The sequence below is a fragment of the Bombus vancouverensis genome, chromosome 9 (assembly GCF_051014615.1).
Source record: "Bombus vancouverensis nearcticus chromosome 9, iyBomVanc1_principal, whole genome shotgun sequence".
Classification (NCBI taxonomy): Eukaryota; Metazoa; Arthropoda; class Insecta; order Hymenoptera; family Apidae; genus Bombus; species Bombus vancouverensis.
Genome location: NC_134919.1, coordinates 14450674 through 14462586, shown reverse-complemented (window position 1 = coordinate 14462586; position 11913 = coordinate 14450674). Strand labels below are relative to the sequence as shown.

The following is an 11913-nucleotide window of genomic DNA, read 5'->3' as shown; positions in this document are numbered from 1 at the left end:
GCTTTGTAAGATGTTTTCAGCATACAGCGTTGTTAGCAAGTCACCATGTGTTCCGCGAGAATTGTAACTAGCTTTGTAAGATGTTTTCAGCGTAAAGTGTTGTTAGCAAGTCACCATATGTTCTGCTAGAATTGTAACTAGCTTTGTAAGATGTTTTCAGTACAAAGCGTTGTTAGCAAATCACCATATGTTCTGCTAGAATTGTAACTAGCTTTGTAAGATATTTTCAGTACAAAGCATTGTTAGCAAATCACCATGTGTTCTGCTAGAATTGTAACTAGCTTTGTAAGATATTTTCAGCGTAAAGTGTTGTTAGCAAATCACCATATGTTCTGCTAGAATTGTAACTAGCTTTGTAAGATGTTTTCAGTACAAAGCGTTGTTAGCAAATCACCATGTGTTCCGCGAGAATTGTAACTAGCTTTGTAAGATGTTTTCAGTACAAAGCGTTGTTAGCAAATCACCATGTGTTCCGCGAGAATTGTAACTAGCTTTGTAAGATGTTTTCAGTATAAAGCGTTTTTAGCAAGTCACCATATGTTCCGCGAGAATTGTAACTAGCAAGTAAGATTTAACAACAGTCACGTCACGAAGAAAAAACTAGTGATGAGTGTGTCCAGCGCACAAAACAAGCGGATTCGTTGATTGTGATTTTCGTAAAGGAAGTGAGTAACGGTCAACGCTATTAATTGGATAGAAACTAACGGATGAGGATTAATGCTGATCGCCCTCTATTGAAGGTCGCTAACAGACAAAAAATGGCCCTCGAGTGCTGTTTGTGGTATTACCTGGTTCATTAACTAATGTACAGGGCTAAGTAATAATTCTGCGGAACCTCTCGAATTGCAAGTTAACGAACTTAAAGGCCATGATCGAAAAATGCCACATTTATGACGGTTCCTTAAGATTATTTACATACTCGGCTAAGTATTCTTTCCCAGATGGCAACCTTCTTGACCGAGGGACGGATTCCTTGTTTCACGTCGGGTTACACAATGTAAAAATTCCAATTGCTCGTTATTATCCTGTCTTTAGAATTCTATACTAACAGATTCGAAACTAAATTTTAAATACAGGAAACAACTTCAACTGCTTCAGCGACTTACAATTATTTGAAAAATAACTCGAAAGAGGTACAACGTGCCATTTACCTGCAATCGTTCCTTTGTTCCTTCTTTAACGCCGTTTCCAATAGTTGGCACCATGTTCGACACGCGATAAATTGAAGAGCAAAAAAAATTTCCTGCATTTTGTTTGAGTTTCTTTGTTTCATGGACAGCCGGTATATCTAGCCGCGGCCTTCGAACTATGTATTCCTTTATCGCGAGCTCGATGCTGGCTCCGCATAATCTGGATCTTTGTCAGCGATTCCAAACAAAGCGGCTCGAAATCTGTGTTTGGTCGACCAGCACGCAATTCCTTATCTAACGTAAACTTTGCCTTTCTTTGTGGACACAGGAGGCAGAACGGGGAGAGGGGACAGAACGTTGCTATTCCTTCCTTCTTCCTCACGGCCAGAATAGGAGAAGAAAAGAATCGACGAAGCGAAAACGAGGCTCCTAAACGAAGTTTGATAATTTACTATAAGTAAAAGATTTACGAGTATGTCAACATTTCGAAAGTTGAAGATTCGTTCGAGGATTAGGGAATTATTAGAGAATTAGGGGAAAGATTAGAAAATGAGAGAATTGAAAAGCTCGAGGGTATATTTAAAGAATATTTACATAGTAATAAACAGAATATTTAAATAGTAGTACTGTGAATATCTGTGCAAACATCGATCATCGAAAATAAATTTCATCGAGCGTAGATACCTTTGTATTTGCCTCTGAAGAATTAATTGCTCCAATTAATCGAGCTATTACTCGCGAGGGAAAAAAGTAGCGACAAATCACTGACGAACCAGTTTTAAAATTCGTCGCTATTCGCCCGGATTAAATACACCGGTGACGTTCTATAAAATCCATTGGCTCGTTAGTCCATCACGTGATAAATTGGTGCATTGCCAATCGGTGTATTGCCGTATTGCTTCGAGTCTGGCAACGTGCCATTTGTTTACCGAACGTTTGAACGACTTAATATCAATTTCTGATTTAATACGACTCGCCGCTTATACCGTGATTGACCTCTTTTCAATTCGCCACTTCTCTTTATGCTTTTTTTTTTTTCTTTGTTTCGATAAAATCATCCCATCGATCAACTTCTTTGAAAACCTGTTCCATCTGTTCTGACACGATTTTTCACGCTTTCACTTTTCGATTGACAAATTGCACGCCTCTGGATGTCAAGAGAAATTTATTCCGATATTATAATCTCGCATGTAACGGTATCGGTAACAGAAAAAAATTGTCTCACCTATGCGACGTGACTTCTTCTTCGTTACAACTTCATTTCTAAAATTACTTTCGTAACAGTTTATTTTATTTCGCATTAACATCACGATCGACTATTTATTTATTGACCGAATATCTTTTACTTGTAGTATAGTACGGAAAGATGGCTTTCGAGTCCTATGAACTTTTCCAACGCACAATCCACGTATGCTAAAATCCGGAACTTGGATCCTAGATTAAGAAAACATTGACCACTCGATGGTTTAATCCACAGTTTCTCGATCGTTGCCACCTATTTATTAATCTTTAGTTCGTTATTACTGTGAAATGTGTTAAAATTACGAATATATGTATTGTTCTACCTAAATTTTACTTTAAGTAACAAAAAGGAATTGTTTTCCTCGATGGCGAGTATACTTTTTCGCCACGACATTGTACTCGACGTAAACATCGAAATGATTGAACGTAAGAAAAATTTTGGCACAGCCTTACGCGAGAACATATCAGATATAAGCAAAATTACACTCGGAATCTTAATTAAGAAGATAATATTCCGCGTAGACAGAATTTTGTCAAGACCCTTTTAAGTAAATAAATAAATAAAAGTAAGCAACGGTTTGTTTCTACCTCGAACGCGGAATATCATTAGAAAGTCAACGAAGCTACGGAAAATCGTAATTTCCGAAAACGTACGTAACTCAATTTCGGAGCAAAGCGTCATTCGTTCAACTCCAAAAACATCGTCCATCGCATCGGTGTATCGCTGTTCGAATGACACGCTTGTCACGCGCAAATACCACCGATGCATCGAGTATTTTGCAACCCGCGGAATCCGTGACTCGGTTTTCAAGAGAAACACGATCCTGCCCGTTGCGAGCGCGCGTGAAACGAATTAAACGCATCTCGCACTTTGGAAAAGGATTCCATCGAATGGAGGACAGCGGGGTATTAGCATAAGAAAATTGGAGGCACACTTTCGTATTGTGTATTTCGGAGCATCGTGCATGGATCAGCATACAAGAGGCACCGGCGTGATTATGCGCATCAATCGGCTATTTACATTCGAATTGGTCGTTTCGAAACGCGTTTCACGTGCCCGGATGTCATATTTTCATCGATAAGAGACCTCGTTTCATTGTTACTATCAACAATATCCTTATTGATACACAGATTAAAAAATGTGACTTTAATGTCACGGTAAACTGTTCCTTCGGAACGCAAAGATAACATTGTTCCCTTTTCGTTTCGTTTGCTTTCTCTGCAATTCCGACCATTTGACCATCGATAACGTGTATGTTCATGTAGCTTTTTTTCTTGCTTCTTCCTATTTACGGCGATAAGGAATCTTTCTATTTTCGGTTTTCATCTACGCGTCCACGTGGTTGGAAATTCCGGTAATTTAAACGCAACGGAATTTCGAACAAACAATTGAATCAATCGAGATTCGATTTTAAAAGGAGCATAGAGAGTTTGTAGTCGAATTAAGAACGGTAAAGATAAATAAATTTGTTCGTAAATACGCGTCTGATAGTCGAAACGTCGTAAAGATCATCTTATTCCAGTTCGAGAGATTTTGATAATCTCGTTCTCGTCTCTCACGAACAACCTTTTTACCTTCAGTTTCGTTTACACTTCGACGTCTTTACACATTTCGATAATTCGCGCTCAACAGAATCTCGTTCGTTGGAAAACCACTTTCTATCGAACGTTCAACAACAATGTGACACGTGGTTGCGTTTATTCGTGAAATTTCGCTCATTATCTTGATGATAGATTTATAGTGACGACTGTTAGGAGTGGTGACGTTATATCGCTGAACACCATAGAAAAATGCGACACGAGGAAATCGACGATTAAATATCGCGCTGCCCACGTTTCTTGGAATCGAGACGAAACGAGTCTTGGAATTGCACTGGGACCAGCTGAAGCTACGCATTAACATTCTCGTTCGGAAGCGGCAATGACGTGAAACTATGCAAAAGTTTTCGATTCTTCGATTCTGAGAAGCGGCCGCCTGCAATAAACGATATTTCAAGACGAAGGAATAAATTTATGCCAGCGCGACAAAGTGAAAAGAATTCGCGTCGAAGGAGGATAGAGCTGGAACGTTAATAACATGCATGAAATAACGCAGCTGCGCTATCGAAGATGTCGTTTTGCTCGCCGCCATTACGGCACTAGGTCACTGGTGTACGTATTCCATTATTCCTGAAAGGAATTATGGTATTATTATCGCGACTTACACATGTAACCGGTGCTCGGTTTAACGACTAATCTGCGGCCTTTAAGCCCGCTTTCCACCAACGCCACGTCGCACCGCGCCGCGATTCAATGTAGATTTCCTTTGTCCCGTGAGATCGTGGCTAGAGGCTGTTTCATAGATCGATGGGCGAAAGAAACGAAGGCTTGGTTTTCTATTTCGTTGTTCGGTGTAAATTCAGATTTCAATTCCTGCAAATTCAGATTTTTATAAACGACAGTACGGAAAATTTATTTGTATAAATTGTATTGCAAATTTGTAACTTACGACTCGTGAAGTTGTACCGATAATCAATTAATTCATAGATATTTCCGCAAATTTATATTTGTATAATTGTAAATGATAATACGAAGCATTTATTTGGAAAATTCCAGTTGTTCCGTTATCACGCCTGTCAGTCAAATTTATTAAGCTTTGTAATTTATAACTTATGGCGCGGTGTAGTTTTACTAATAATTAAACAGTTCGCGGATATTTATTCATATTCGTATTTTTTACGAACACAAGTAGAGGAACAGAACTTAGCGAGAGGATCGTTTCACGCTATAAATATTACAACCATTTTGCGTAATTCGATAATTTATAAACGTTATTGCCTTCGATATACTCTTGTTTTCTTAAGTCTCAATAATTGCCATATGTATGTCATTTGCAATACGCAATTCGCGGTTTTATAATTTATGGCTCGTCCTTCTACGTTTAACAAGTACAAATTTGTTAGGTTTCCATAGCGTGCACCGACTCGACGATAAAAGATATTCGCCGCTCGTGGAACATACTGTACTCGCGCGTGCTCTTTGTTTACCCGCGCATTCCATCGTAGCTCGCAACACGCGTGCATACGCATACAGGGGCATCGCGTGCGTGCGTATATAGGCGTGCATGCGTACGAATGCATTTGCATTAGCCGCGAGTTATCTACATCACAAAGCGTCGCCGCTTAGTTGGCCTACTTATCCCGCGCCTCGACGCTTAATAACTCTGGGGAGCGTCCAGATAACGCGTCACGCCTCGCGACCATCCGGACACGACCATCCGCCAGACTTTTTCTTCCACTTTAATCCACTCATCCGATCGTTCGATCGTTTCGATCAGTTTCTTTCTTCTGTCATTTCGATTTGGAAAAACGAAGAAACGAAATTACGCGATACAACGAAGTATACTAGGAAGAAAATTTATATACTTAGCTTATAAGCACCGTACATGGTTCTTTCTCTCTTTTTTTCTAAGGAAAACATCAAGTACGATCTAATCGCCTTTTGAGATTAATCAACAGATCCACTGTATGCGTGGCTAATGCGAGCGAGGGAACTCTGAATGGAAGTTTCATGTTTAAAAATGTCGTACGTTATTTGCGACGAGATCTTAAATCGCGAACAAATCTTTTCTGATAGGGAAAGCAATGTAACGTTCAAAAAAAAAAAAAAAAAAAAAAAAGAAAAAGAAGGATGGCTTACGACCGTTGTAGGAAAAATATATCAGCACCGGATAAATTTTAACGATTTATAGAAATACGTACGAAGCTGTAGAGTACGCATCGCTTCACTGCAGATTTTATACTAATTTTTCACGCCGTAGCAAGTGGCACGGTTTCGCCGTTTCACGAGATGAAAGTGGAGTAGCCTAATCTGCAGTTCCTTCCTGATTAAAGCAGATCTGGAGCTCCGTGTACCGAACTGAAGGCTTGTGTTGCTCTTTCAAACGAAATCCGCTGAATTCTCCTTAAGAAATCTCGTTTTCCTCATCTCGCGTGCAAAGTATCTCAAGAAGCAGCAAACTTCAACGAAGTGTTAAAAACATACGCAAGAACGTTAAATCAGCGTCGAATCGTCGACTTTATCTGCGATTTGCGATTAATCGATTTTTAGGTTATTCAGTTTTAAGTCGTTGACACCTAACCTCAACCTAATCTCGAACTACCACCGTTCCAGATTATAAATTTCTGTATCTCTAACTATCGAATTATTAATTTTCGTACAACGCAATCGTGATTAATTCGTGATTAATTACCAAGTATCGGACAATTAACCTCGATTTATCGAATTATCTTCCTTTTATCCCGACCGTATCACCAATTACTTCCATCGAACACAGAATCCCATTATGATATTCATCGCGCATAGATAACGATATTTTTCTACGACCTCGGAAATCGGTAATCGTTGTACGATTATTCATCTTCTTATCGCGTGGGAAAGGTTATCTCTCCAATTCCAAACGACGTACGAATATATATTCTTTCATACACAGTTCGATAGAAAGATCATTCGACAGAGAACTGGAATCCACTAGCCGACATACGTGCAACGTTAAACGTACGATTTCAACTAAGGAGCACACATATGAACTCGCACACGTGCTCGCGTTCAAACAATCACGTTTAGAGAAGGAAAGTATTTGCACGAGCTGGATGTTTAACTGTCTAATCTTAAGACATGGGTTGAAGCAAATATTAAAACCAGACCGATTTTTCAAGCACAGGTGCGGAGTGTTTGTATTTACGATGATCGGCGAGTTTTCGACGTTGTAAAATATGCAGAGAAAACGAGAAATATTCTTCGTGATTTCCCGTTGAACATTGTTGACAAGCTTGCTGAATAAAGTGCCTGCAAAGAGTCTTATAGCAAATATGCAGTTCGACGACTAAGAAATTGCCATGTCTTTTTATGTATATTATTTCTTTTTTTTTTTTTTAATATAAAGAAAACACAAAGAAGTTTTTTTAGGAGGCGTTATAATTTTCAGTCGAAACGGATTAAACAGTCGAAAGCGTGTAGAACAAAGAAGATCCCAATGATTTCGTCGGAAGCAGATAAACTGAGCGACGGTTTCAAGGATAGAGGGAGAGCGCAAGACGTTGAATAACGTGACACGGGGAACGGAATTCGCGATAATAGCGTTTGTTCCACACTCCATACAGCGTATACGGGTGCCTGCGATCGTCCTCGCATTTTTCACCATCTTGGAGAAGTGTGTTGCATCAGTTAAGGAGATCTAAACGCGCAACCTTGCAGGCCACGAGCGACCTTCGCGTCGAATTATCCATTCGAAGCTGTTTGCAGCGTAATCGAACTCGCTGTGGACTAATCAAAGCCTCGGTACGGTAAATACAAATCAGCTGAGAAATGTCGATCGGTATTCTATAGATATATCGGTAGACACGTGCATGTCTTCGGCGTTCCAATCGAGTTTACCTTTCGTTTGTAATTTTGCCACACCACGGTATCTCCTCTGAGAGATAGCGGTGTTTCTCGTCATTTATAAATTTTGGAAGATGATTTACGATTTAATACTTTTACGACACGGAATAATTTTCAAACGTTAGGTTACAGGTTTCCACTTGGTCCAATCGTGATTAATATTACATTTAAGGAGGAAAGGAAATGTCGAAGATTCGCAGTATTAACTCGTGCCACAAATTTCAAGGGAAACTGAATATATTTTTACCGCGTAGCCAGTATTAATTCAACGAGCTAAATAGCATGCGTTTCTCGACGTTATTTTATGGTACGTACGTTGCCGTGAACATTGGCGATAAATATGAAACAGCGGACTGTAGGTCGAGTCAATTCTCGCCGCATTCCTAGTCGAAAGCGATGGTTCAATTTACGCGATTACTGTATCAACAGTTTCCTCGTAACTGCTGGAAACCACGAGAAAAGAAGATATTGGAAAAGGGACGATGGGAATAATCCGTGGAGAAGAAAACGAAAGAAGATCGGATAGCCAGTTAAATTTAATTATCTTTCGGGAAGATATTTAGAAAGAAGATTTGCAAAGATAACGAGAGTAACGTTGAGAAGATTGAAAAGATTTAGCGAGTTTCCGGTGAAGTATTAAAGAAGATAAAAATCTCCCATAAAACCTGTGCAATAAATCGAAACGGCGTGAGATGAGTGCACGCATGAACACGAATTGATAGCGTACGAAAGGCAAGAAAAAGACAGCCTTATGCAATACCAGGAGAACCGCGATTCATTAGTGCCACGAGTCCGGTTTCGAGTTGAAATACGAGGAGGCAGAAATAGCCTTGCGGGAGAACGGTGGCCGTCGCAGAAAAACAATAACCAGCCTCTGAATTTTCCTTCGCCGTTCTAATCGATTATTTTTCCTCGTTTCTAGCCCCCCGATGTGGTTACACGATGATTTCGCGCTATTTTCGAGTGGTATTGCCGCAAGTTTCGCAGGAAATAGGTCACGTAAAAAGCAAACGTGTGCTCCTCGAACGTTGCTGCGAGGAAAGTAAACGAAGTAAAACACGTGTCAGTTTAATTTGATAAGATTTCTATGTTTTAACAAATTCTGGATAAGTTGGAAAAATAGCGCAATATCGACGCGTAAAAATCGCGTCTTCTCGAATAACGACAAATACTTTGTATGAAAATCTTTAACTCGAGGAATCTTTGGACAGAATCTACGAGTTTGCAAGTTTCCGAATGATAAATAATTTGCGGTAAAATCTTTAATGCGGATAAAATTAGAGTTCAACGTATAATTCGATGTATTTCTAAATATATATATATATATGTATATAGGTATTTGTTTAATTTCGACCTCGCGGTCAAGAAATAGACCTGGTTCGCGTGTATTTGCAAATATTACATTGTACTTGGTAACAAAATCTTTAATTAGAGAGAGCTGCGGATGAAATTGTATTGCGATATACGAAAGCCTGTATGTTCCTAAATATCGAAATATCTTCGTTAATTTCGAAGGAAAATGTTGCGCACCGGGAGTTCGTTATTTTAACGCGAAAACTTAGAAATATTCCAAAAACAATAACCGGACGTAACCTTAATTTATGATTATTGGAACATACCTAAACTCGTTCACAAGTATAATAATCTCATACATTTGCATGATCGTAGTTTGTATGGCTATCGCACGTAGATTGGCAGGCATTCGTAGTCGAAGCAGTGGCCAACTTTGCATACGTCGGTCGTTTTCAATACACATCGGCGAACGTGGCGTATAATCACTCAACGTTTCCTTCTGCTAGCTCTTTCCAGCACCTGCATGCGTCTGTTGACCACGTTTCTACACGACAAGTCCATTAAAAAAGAAACTTCTTGCCTCTGTTGTCTACGTTCGACTTACGTATCTTTTACATTCCACCAGAGCCAAGGTAAATAGGGAGGCAAAAAAAAAAAAAAGAAAAAAAAATAGAAAAAAAAGGAGGCAGGAAGAAGAACGTTGTTCCTCTATTGCACATTCTTGGAAAGCGACTACAGCTTCTGTTTCCTGTTCTCTAATCGTTCTAATCGGTCGCGATGAGACCAACGATAGAACCCGGTTGGTCGGTAAAAGATTCATTAAGCGAAGGAAGCAATTAAGAGAAGATCAGATCAGAAAATAATTAATCCTGTTGCTGCCTTTTGACCGACTTTTGTGGATTCGTTTCTAGCGGAATTTCAGTGGTGCAATGTATTTCTTTAGAGTACGAAACTGGCATAGTTTATCGTTGGATGTACATGATCTCTTAGAGAGTGAAAAATTTGATAGCGTAATTTTGTAACGCTAATGAAGTAAATCTGATAAACGATGTAATTAGAGCGAAGAAATCGAAATGTAGATGCAATATAGAATATTCAACTAATTCAATTAACTAACGCAATTGTCTAAAATATAAGAAGAAAAAAAATGTAATCTTCATTTTTGCAATGTATTTCTTTAGAGTACGAAACTGGCATAGTTTATCGTTGGATGTACATGATCTCTTAGAGAGTGAAAAATTTGATAGCGTAATTTTGTAACGCTAATAAAGTAAATCTGATAAACGATGTAATTAGAGCGAAGAAATCGAAATGTAGATGCAATGTAGAATATTCAACTAATTCAATTAACTAACGTAATTGTCTAAAATATAAGAAGAAAAGAAATGTAATCTTCATTTTTACCCAAAATTTATCGATGAAAACAGAGATTATCAAAATGTATCAGAATTCGTTGTTCTTAAAATCTCAAAAATACCACGAGAACATTTTATTCAACTGTCGCTACCTAAACGCGCGATATTTGTTAAATGCAAATTTGTTAAATCCACTGCGAAATACCGCAGAATCGCATTTCGATATAAACAGCTGAATCGTAAATTTTCCAAAGCTGAGATCGATAGAACAGGACGAAGAAGAAGAAGAAGAAAAAGAAGAAGAAGAAGAAGAAGAAGAAGAAGAACCTGTTCCCCTTGATGGTCCGTGTTTTCCTCTCGATCCGTCAGGATAAATCGCGATATACCGTGATCGGCGAGTTAATTAGAGATCGATCAATTAGATTAGAGAACGGGGTCGAGCCAGTGAGTTCGTGGAAATTATGCCCGCTGGCAAGCATCGCGATTTCATTTGCCTGCTGGCTGGTTAAATAAAAATGCGAGGACGCCATCGTGATACGGCCTTTCTAATCTATTTCATTCCGATTCTCTACGATTCCATTCAACTCGAACGTTCATTAGGGAAGAAAAAAAAAAAAAAAAAAAAAGAAGAAGAAAAGAAATTGAAAGTGGAGCTCATGAATAACATGGGATATAAAACTTGGAAACGTGGATGGTCCAGTTGCGTCGATCAAAAGTATCGTTCGAGATGTCGTTGCATCGTCAATACGCGAATTACATGTTCGAAAAGATAGCGAAGATTAAGGAGCCCCAGTGATTCAGAACCTTGAAAGAAGACCTCGAAGATTTATTGGACAGGCTCCGTAATATTTCATCACGGTTAACTGAAAGCATCACGTATGAATTAACGATGCTGATTTTTTAATCTGACATTTTGAAAAACCACTTCGTCCTACGGGCAATCGTTCCTGTTCGTCAATTAATATCACAATTATAATTCCCATTTTAATAATAATATATCCATTGAATGAAACACAAATGTTCTATCGGATAATGTTTTACGAGAATGATAGTTATTTAGCGTCATTTTTTACAGTATTTAGTCATTTTAAAGATATTTATTCAAATAGTAAAGTACAAATTAAATAATAGAAATAAAAATACTTCGAACATACTATATAATATCGGAGATAATATATAATATCAGTTTGATTTTCTGCAAAATTTCTTGACTCGAATACGCGTATGACTAATAATTTTGTATTAATTTTTCAGAGAACAATTGCTGCAATATGAAATATATGAAATATTCGTTCTCCCCTGAATATGAATTGAATTTCATCTAACTATGAAATTTCATATTGAAATACGAACAATTCAACTGACAATGGTACAATGTTCTAGGTATTTCTGTAATTTATACAGAATGTATAGCGTGTTATTAAATATTTTCTTCTCTTTAAACATATGGAAACGCGATACGCGTAAAACGT

At 38.3% G+C, this 11913-nt stretch overlaps 2 long non-coding RNA genes across 3 annotated transcripts; one reads left to right on the top strand and one right to left on the bottom strand.

Annotated features, from left to right (window-relative positions):
- Positions 1-1687: 1687 nt before the first annotated feature.
- On the bottom strand, positions 1688-6487 carry LOC143303162 (uncharacterized). Of its 2 annotated transcripts, XR_013059189.1 has the most exons (3): positions 4861-6487; positions 4577-4784; positions 1688-4347 (listed from the first exon to the last, which is right to left on the bottom strand). It is a non-coding gene; the product is annotated as an uncharacterized LOC143303162 (long non-coding RNA). The 2 variants fall into 2 exon arrangements; XR_013059188.1 differs by having other exon boundaries at positions 1688-4784.
- Positions 6488-7194: 707 nt separating this feature from the next.
- Positions 7195-11461, top strand: LOC143303161 (uncharacterized). The gene is made up of 4 exons (XR_013059187.1): positions 7195-7261; positions 7339-7691; positions 7919-8100; positions 8223-11461. It is a non-coding gene; the product is annotated as an uncharacterized LOC143303161 (long non-coding RNA).
- Positions 11462-11913: the final 452 nt, after the last annotated feature.